Source organism: Solanum dulcamara, chromosome 7 (assembly GCF_947179165.1).
Source record: "Solanum dulcamara chromosome 7, daSolDulc1.2, whole genome shotgun sequence".
NCBI classification, from domain to species: Eukaryota; Viridiplantae; Streptophyta; class Magnoliopsida; order Solanales; family Solanaceae; genus Solanum; species Solanum dulcamara.
This window is the reverse complement of record NC_077243.1, coordinates 67051624-67061228: the sequence shown is the minus strand read 5'-3', so window position 1 is coordinate 67061228 and position 9605 is coordinate 67051624.

Sequence of the window (9605 nt, the reverse complement as noted above, 5' to 3'; positions counted from 1 at the left end):
TCATTCAATCTCATTCACCCTAAACACAAATCATATGTCTAAAGTTTTCTCTCAAAGGTCATCTTCCTCCTCAAGTAAGGTTTCAAGGGATTTCAAGTTCAAGCCTCCAATTCATGTGCATTTAGAGCTTTAATTGTTTAAGGTATGTGGGAATTCATCCATGGATCCTTCCATCCAGTGAGTCCCAAAGGCTTTTCTCTCAAATTCTTCTATGATTATTTTCTAGCTCTAATTCTTATGAAATTGCATTGGGTCAATTCAATTATGGTTTATTTCATTATCATTGATTTAATTATGTATGATTCAAGTTAAATTGCATGATTTCAAGTTGATTTTCATGGACCCATGCCATGTGCTATTTTCAAGTATGAATTTATAGAATTATGATCACGATTGATAAAGGATTTTATGAATGATTATCAAGGACTTATGAATGACTCATGAAAGTAATGAATGATGTTTTTGATAATGTTTCGAGAAAGTATCTATGGTTGTGAAAGGTAATTCTCACACATTCATGTTAAATATCTATGGTATGAAAGGTAATTCTCATACATTCATGTTAAAAAGATGAAAGGTTTTCTCACCTAATCATAGATTCATAAGGATTGAAAGATTTTCTCATTCTTGTATGAATCATCAGGTTTATTAATGAGCTACTTCAATGATTATTTTATGATGAGAATTGGTATTTATTAAATCCTTTCCTAATGATGTTAATGAATATGATTTTCATTGGGATATTGACTAAGCGTCGAGAGGACTTTGAGGGGGGAGATATTGTAACACCCCCTAAAACGTTGTATGTGGTGTTTCAATTCTCTATGAAAATGACACTGCTTCTGTATTATGGGCATAACTTTTCATAGAATAGTCCAAATTAGGTGATTCAAATTTTGAATAACCCCAACGGCATTACCTACAACTTTCATGAAGACCATATCTTAAGATTCGGAGAATACGTAGATCATTGGGTAAAAGTTTAATTAATTCAAACCCCAGAACTATGTAGCCAGCGTAGGATGGAGGCTATACCTCTTAAGTCCCAAAAAGAGGATTTTGATGATTGGATCCAAGATGGAGATGTACTTTACCCTGACAAGGTATTAGATGGATGTGGCAACGACATTGCTTCGTTGTATCATCACTAACTTATAAGTGATGGTTGTCGGTTAGAGAAACTTCCAACCGAGTAAGCATTGCTTATTATTATTATTTTTAAACTTGCATTACATATTGATGTTGAGATGATGTTGAGTTCTAAGCCGAGTCTTTCTGAGAGGAGTTTCTTGATATTTGTCCTTACTTTTCTGTCATTTTACATACTCGTACATTCCATTTACTGACGTCATTCGACCTGCATCATTTTATGATGCAGATACAGGTGTTAGAGATCCTCAACAGGCGCATCGTTGAAGATCATTACTTTCCAGCTATTTAGTAAGTCATTCTTGTATTCAAAGGAAATCTTTATCTTTTTATTATTGTTGAGTATTATGTTTCTTTTGAGGTACCCATGGACATGTTATTGGAACCGTCTGATAGTGTTAGAGGCTTCATAGACAGAGTTTGATGATGTAATTGGAGTAGTTCTCCTTTGAAACTACTTCTTCTAAGGATTTATTCTTTCATTTGATGTTGATGATGGCGAGCCCACATAATTATTATTATTTTTACTTAAGTCTTCCACTGATGAACGAATGAGTGATGAGACCAAGTAGTTCTCTCGGAGGCCAAAGATGGTTTCTGAGTGCCGGCCACGCCTAGGATACCCTCTCTGGGCGTGACAAACTTGGTATGGAATCTCAAGTAGCGACCTAAGGGAACTCTAGTATCAATCTCTAGTCCCTAACTACGTTGCATGCGTAGGTTGTCCTTTATGTCCTAGCTAGTGGATCCACAAATAGCTCAAGTTTAAGATGTTCTCATGTAGTTTACTTTAACAAGTAGTCTCTCTCTTCTCGATGTGGGAGTTACATCAGATTCCATGTTATAGCTCGCATGGTCTTATATGTCGATTAAAGGTCCTATCCCACAAAGGTATATGAAATCGTATAAGTTCTCATGATATTTATGATGCATTGGCCATATGATTATGATTATGACATTCAAATATTTTCAAGTTTTATTCATGTTTTTTAAGATATTGGTCATGTATCCATGTTTATATTAATTATATCTTATTCTCATTGTCCATGCATGTTTTTCACATACTTAGTGCATTCCATGTACTAATGTATACTTTTTTCCTATATTATATCATAATGTAGGGTTTGATGATCATCGTGCACCTCCCACTCTTGGCTAGAGTTCAAGCATTATTCTCCTATTGTTAGTGAGTCCTCATGATTCGAGGACAAGACATTTATCTTTTCATTATTCCTTATGACTTTAATCCTATACACTTGGGTGAGCTAGGAGCTTGTATTATGCCCCATCTAGACTAGTAGAGGCATGTTAGATATTCATGGAGTCTATGTTGTTATTTTCCTTTGACTTTGAGGTTGATCTCCCTTTTATTGAGATATTCATGTTGAGACTATCATTCCACACTTGTGATGTTTCTTGTTATGCCTTAGTTACCTTATGTATGCTCATGTATGATATGTTAAGATGCTTGGTTGGAGTCCTTTGGGATTCTAATCGTCGTGTCACGACTAGGGCTTAGCTTGGATTATGACACAATTCATCTTAGTAGAGACTTTCAGATAGGCAGTCTAGTAGTTATTTCAGCTTTATGTTGTGCAGATGAACAGATTTCTTTTGAGTATTCGGTTTTAATTATTTAAACTCATCATTTATCCTAGTTTAGCTTTTACATTCAGCTATTGTCTATATTAATCTTAATGTCATGACAGATCATGTGTTAGCTTGGATTCACTTATGGCTCTAAGCACCGTGTTATGATTAGGGGTAATCTCGAATCGTGACATTTACTTAGAATCCAATTCTTTTATATTCTCTATTTGATTATCTAACTAATTTTGAATAATCACGAGTTTGATTTTAGGAATGTATGTCGTATGTATACGAGTTGATACTAACACCTCTATTGAGCTTCATTGGCCCCTAAAATATATATGTGATTAAAATATGTACATAATATTCAAAATTTATTTAAGATTTAATACTTTCCATAATTTATATTATCTGAGTAATTCAAATATAACAAAGTACGAATTTAATACTATCAGTGAAGCACAAGTAAATATGCTACATTCTTTATTTACATATAAGTGGGGAAAAAATAGGTATTCTCAAAAATATTATTATGTGAAGTATATTAAGTAACATCAGTTAATACTATGAAATTTGGCATAGTTGATATCATTACAATTTGCTTTACTTTTCTTCTTTATCATGAGTTATTTTTTTCTTTTCAAAAAAATAGGGAAATTCATATGGGAGAATTCATCGATAGCCACCTAAAGTTAGCATCAACTTCCACTTAAATATCTTAATTAGGGTTTGTTCATTTTAAATACCTCATGTTGGATCTTGATGTGTCATTTTGACACTTTTTGCTTACATGATATAATGAGTGTGATACACTCAATGATAATGCGTGAAATACTTATTTAGCTAAAAAAAATTCTTTTTCTCCTCCATTTTCTAGCCACCATTTTTTCAAATTTTAAACTCCATTCATGGTGAATAAAGGCAATTGCAACAAAATGATGGAAAATGATGAAAAATATTTTAGAAATTTAGAAATAGACCCATTTCAAAATTTAAAAATTTAAAAGAATTAATTATTTTAATTTCGACAAAATGTGGTTTTGTAGAATAAAAGGAGGGAGAAAGAAAGAGAGTGGCAACAACTATGGATCTCCATTTTTTTCGATGAACAAGATGGTGATGATATTTTTTAAATCTGAAACAATAAAGAAAATGGTGATTGAAAAAATATAGTTAACTCACAAATTATTTTTAAGTAAAGAATTTAAAAAATAAAACCAAAAAAAAAGAAGCAACAACCGGAGAGGATGATTGTCCTCTTCCAAATTTGTGTTTGGATTGCCTTTTTTAAAGTGGATTATAAGCTAAAAGCTAAAAGTCATAAGTTGGGAACACCAACTTTTGACTTTTAGCTTTTTTATACCTTTTTAGCCAAAAAAAAAAAGTGTTTTTAAATACTTTTATTAATTTTCCAAACACTTTCAAAATTAAAAAGTGTTTAAAAGTCAAAAACTACTTAAAATTAGTTGATCCATACACCCACTTAAACTTTTTTACTTTGAGGAGGTTTCTGTAAAAAGAATATGGGGTATTTCGAAGAAGACAATTAGATGGGGGAGGAGGGGGTGCTTCTGCATTTTTTAATCGTTAAATGCGACATATCATCGATAATTTGACTATTTTTTGTTTTTACTCAAAATTCATTATTTAATAAATTTTTTTAACACGAATAACATATATCGTCATTTAATTAGTCATTATACATGTCATTTACGAATGTAATACACATATGATATATGCTGACTAATTGTAAAAAAAGGTGTCAAAATGACATATTAAGTTCGACATAAGATGTTTAAAATGCCAAACAATATCTAAGTAAAAGTTGATGTAACTTTGAAAAACGAGTTAAAAGAGACTTTCAAGAGTTGGAATAAAGGATGAGGAATTTTCATTTCTTTTCTTATATCTTTTGTTATAATATTTTAATTATGTAAAAATGGGGGTGGATTGGAATATTCGAAGTTCTGGGTTAAATTGTTTTTAATTTTTTTTTTTATTAAACTCATCGAAAACTCCAAAACTTACCCAATAATTTTCTACTACTCTTCTCCCTCCCGATTCTTCTTCACTTCCTCATTCATTTTTGTTTCAATATCACTCTTTTGTTCTTCTTTGTCTTACTCTTCCATTTCACATGTATAAGGGACAAAGAAGGTTGTCTTCTTTCTCTTACTCATCTTTCAACTCATCACTCTAATCTATGAAGGTAATTTTATTTTTTTAATCAAATTTTTTAGATTTTTAAAATGTGAAGTAAATTCACGTATTCGAAGAAGTTGTGTTTACTAGTTTTGTAGATTCATGTTCTTATTTCTGCCACTAAGCCTAACAAAATAAAGTAAATCAAAAATCTACAAATTCCTCTTTTCCATCAGAAATATAAAGAAGTAAAAAGGAAAAAAAAATTATGCATTTTGATTGCTTTTATTTTATGATTGTGTCAATATAAATTGCATTGCAATTTCATTTTTATTGATAATCTTTAATTTAAGCAAGCCTTTTTTATTGTTGAATGGGTCTTGTTATTACGTAAATAGTATGTTGTTAGCTTGTATTAAATAACCTATTGCTATTGTGTAAACACTTATTGGTTATATTAATCAATTTATTGTTGTTTGTATGAAATAATCTATTGTTGTTGTGTAAATAACTATTATTTATATTAAATAAATCTGTTGTTGTTTATATAATAACTTTTAATTTTAAAAAGTAATTATTTATTATATTAATCATAGTATTGCAAGGTAAGGCTGCGTACAATAAACCTTTGTGGTCTGATCATTCTCGGACCCTGCGCATAGCGGGAGCTTTAGTGCACCGGACTGCCCTTTTTTTAATGATAGTGTTGTGATTTATATATGCAGATTAAATAAAATAAAAAATTCAAGCAATTTATAAATGAAGGCCTAAAAAAAGGTCAAACTAACGAAGGAGGAGCTTTCTCTGGCTAGAGAAAAAAATAAAAATAATGATAGAGAAGGAAATGAAAAAAATAGTGAAGAAGGAAAAAAATTGAAGAAGAAGATGAAAATGAAAATGATAGTGAAGAAGAAAAAGAAATTGAAGAAGAAGGTGAAGATGAAAATGATAGTGAAATTTTTTTAAAATAAGAAGGTAAAAATGGAAATGATAGTGAAGAAGGAAATGAAGAAGAATGTGGTGATGTGCTATCCGAAAAAGAAAGTGAAGATACAATTGAAGAAAAAGAGTGAAGAATCATGTAATAATGTGTCATCCAAAAGAAGAACAAAATTATTACATGATAAGAATGTTGCCCCTTTAAGATCAAATGTTTTTTTTTATATTATCATTCGTGAAAATAAATAATATGTATTTTGATATTTACTTTTTTAAAAAAAATTACTATCAATCTAAATAACTAATGGATGTTTAAATAACTGCTAGTTGTTTAGTGTAAACAAATTGTTGTTATTTAAACATATGTCAGTTGTTTACTAAACTGTCACGCCCCGATCCTACACAGTGGATGTGGTCGGCACTCAAAAATCATTGTTGGTCTCAAGCGAATCCTTGGTCTAGCTTACTACTAAACTAAAGACTCAATAATCAACATGGGTTGTGGTGCAGTGGTGGGACTATTTCACCCTTAACAGAGGTCTCCGATTCGAACCATGGGTATGAAAAAATTCTGTTGGGAGCGCAACCCCGAATGAGCCTTACAATGCGTGATACGGATTTAGTCGGAGCTCCACGGGCTTTCGATACTGGATGGAAAACCAAAAAAAAGACTAAAGACTCAATATACATGAGGAAGCTTTAATAAGTGAACCTTTAAAACATTTATACATAACTCAAAACATCTCAAATCATACTTTACTCAAAAACTGGAAAATAACTTTTAATATAAATAACATAACAGATAATGTTTTAAAAACATTTGAATAAATAGACTAACTGACTCACTAACTCGGTCCATGAAACCTCTACTAAATTGTGATAGGTGCCGAGACAAAACCAATGACTACCTGACTACTCAGCTATACATAACTCAAAAGTAGATACACTGACCTGACTAAAATGGAGCCCTTCAGAAGTGAAGAGGTCTCACCAACTGCTGATGGATAGAAATCTTACTGAAGCATCTGTGATCATGAGTACCTGAATCTGCATTATCTAATGATGCAGTGTTGAAAGACGTCAGTACATGAAATGTACGATATGTAAAATAGCTGAAAGAAAACTTACTCAGAGATACTCAACTCAACTCAAAGGACTCAACTTTGAAAATAGCTCAACTAAATAAAGCATGCTGTCATGACCCAACCCCGTAGGTCGTGACTGATGTCCAAACTGGACACTCGCATACACCCCTGTTAACTATAATCAAACCACGCATAATTGAGAACGTAAGGAAATAGAATGTTATCTCAAAACTGTCACATATTCATATTTTAGCACAACCTGTCTCCTGAGGAGTCACAACTTATCAATAGGTAACGCGGTACATAAGCCGACGAGGCTGTCATAGTGTGTGGAGTCGTCTCGCTATATATGTATACGCGAGCCAACAAGGCTTCTACTACGAAAGGAAACGTCCTAAAATATAAGTCATACTAGCACCGTTGAACATCATCTATATACAACCCACATATATGTCTACAGACTTCTAAGAGTACCAACAGTATCATATGGCGGGACAGGGCTCTACTGTACCCATGAACAAACATATGTACACATCAAAAAGGGGTTTATACCACAAGTCTAGGCTCCGACACAAAGAAGCACCCCAAAATAGCTGAGTAGGAATTCTAGGCTGCCAAATCACCGAAGCTAGTACCTATACCTACAGGCATGAAACACAGCCCCCCGAGGAAGGGGGTCAGTACAAGATATGTACCGAGTATGTAAAGCATGAAATACAATAGGAAAGATCATAACTAAAGTAGAGAGTCCAGGAAACAAGTATAATAATCAAGAGCTCACTGTACTTGTGCCTTACAAAATAAATCGTGCATATCATTATCATATACCATACCCGGCTCATTATAGGACTCGGTACCATAATCGTATCATTATATTATGATATCATCATATACATATACAGTACCCGTCCCTCTAGTAAGGGACTCGATGAATGAAGTCGTGTATACATATACCGTACCTGGCCTATCGCGGGACTCAGTGCCATAACCATATCATTGCATCATCATGTCACCATATAGCGTACCCGGCCCTCTAGTGAGGGACTCAGTGGATAATGTAGTAAATTGCGAATTATAACATACCCGGCCTGGGACTCGATGAAAGAAGTAATAACAACATGCACGAACAGAGTAGTAAGTAACCATAAGCAAATTAAATCATCATCTGAGACTCAATAGAATAAGTAGAATAAACTCGCACTTGAGTATTAAAGGCAATAATCATATTAAATACCCTTTGAATGTCACTATGGACTATATCAAATGGAGCCTCAGGAATTATAGACATGTATCAAGATAATGCGAAACAACTTATGGAATCAGATACATTTGTCATCGTAGAGTCTTTAGGAACATGATCTTATACATCCAATTACTATTCAACATATAGAAGGCTCGAGAGCAATAGCTCAACTACTTTAAGAGTTTTACCGTCAAGAAGTGAATAAGAGTCATGAATCATACTCGGAGCTTATGAATTGAATTACCCCCAAAGCTCATATCATATATCACTTATATCTAAGACATGCCAAAAGAAAAGAGGGATAGTTTTACATACCTTTAGTGCTTATTCGCAACACGACATGTATACGTTGCCCGAAGCGTCTCCACCTATATTAAGATGTCAAGAACTATGCTTAAGTTATATTAAGGTCCAAAACGTACTCTAACGTTAGTAACTCCTTTCTAGAAAATTAGGCGACGTTTCTCTTATATTCAAATCAACTTCGTAACAACTAAGCCAACATTAATACCCACATGTTCATGTATAATATCATATCGAGGCTATTTGAGATAAGGCTCGAAAACACATCGGACAGCCCGCATGCTATGCTCAACTCACATGTAATATTTGATCATAATCCTTTAACATAATAGCTCGGCCAACATGCAACACAACGTGTAACTTTAGCTATTATTAATCTTTCGAGCTCAACAAGAATAACAACATACCAAAATAGTCCCCAACACGATCCAAATGGAAAGTTAACATTAACATATGCAATTTCCTTTACTTTTAACACATAATTCATAACCATAATAGTAAAACAACAATCAACCTAATTTAGTTTATGCAATTCTGATTCTGCCCAAAAATCTTACGAACACCTACGAATATACCAAGCAACCTACATATGCTTCTCATATGCTATCTCATACCATATTTTCATCCAAATTCGTGACTTATACCAGCCCACACGCGACCACAACATCATTCATTCACGTGCAAAAAACCATGTTAATATCACCACAAGTTTCGCAACAGCCCACAAAACGAATTCAACCTCAACTTTAACCATTTAATTCCTTTACTCACATCACATAATTCATGATAACAACAACCAAAATACTACTTAAAATTAATTCATCAATTCCAACTACAACAGCCCCCTTATGTGGTTCAACAACACTTTAATATCAACCTTTATAATTTCATGGATTCAATTTATATTTACACATTTACAATACGTCTAAACCCTTACTAGAATGTGTAAAAAGATGATTAGACCTTATCTTCCCTATTCAATTCCTCAACTAGGCTGAAACTTGATGACTTCAATTAACTCAATTTGTTGTTCCTAGGATCACCCCACATTGTTGCAGACTTTCTAAGGGTGGGATTACCTTGTAAATATTAGTTTTGGATCACTAATTAGGGCTGCAAGTTCAGCTAGCCATGGCTGAAGTTCCAAGTCTCTC